Source organism: Eimeria acervulina, genomic scaffold (genome assembly GCF_000499425.1).
Source record: "Eimeria acervulina Houghton genomic scaffold, Eah_scaff920, whole genome shotgun sequence".
Taxonomy (NCBI): Eukaryota; Apicomplexa; class Conoidasida; order Eucoccidiorida; family Eimeriidae; genus Eimeria; species Eimeria acervulina.
In genome coordinates this window covers 11,685-12,126 of record NW_013549518.1, presented here as the reverse complement: position 1 = coordinate 12,126, position 442 = coordinate 11,685, and positions in this window count along the sequence as shown.

The window sequence follows — 442 nt, the reverse complement described above, 5'->3', positions numbered from 1 at the left end:
TATGTAGATATATGTATATGTATATGTATGTACATGTATATGTATATGTATATGTATATGTATTATGTATATGTATATGTATATATATGTATGTATAAGTATGCGCATATGTATGTATATATATGTACATATATATATACATATATATATATACATATATATATATATATATAGGTATATATATATGTAAAGTAATGAAAGTAAATAATAATTACAGTTGACTAACCTGTGTGTTGATCGTTGGGCTGTGCTTCAATATCTGAGTGTATGCTGTCGATGCGTTGTTTACTTTCTTTATGTTTTTCTCTGTCTTTCTTCTTTGCATGCGCAAAAGCCTGATTATTATTATCATTATTATTATTTGTATTACTCGCATCATCTCCGCAAGAAGAAACACAAAAAGAACCGCCGTTAGGAGAAGATCGCACGCCCAGCAACGGCA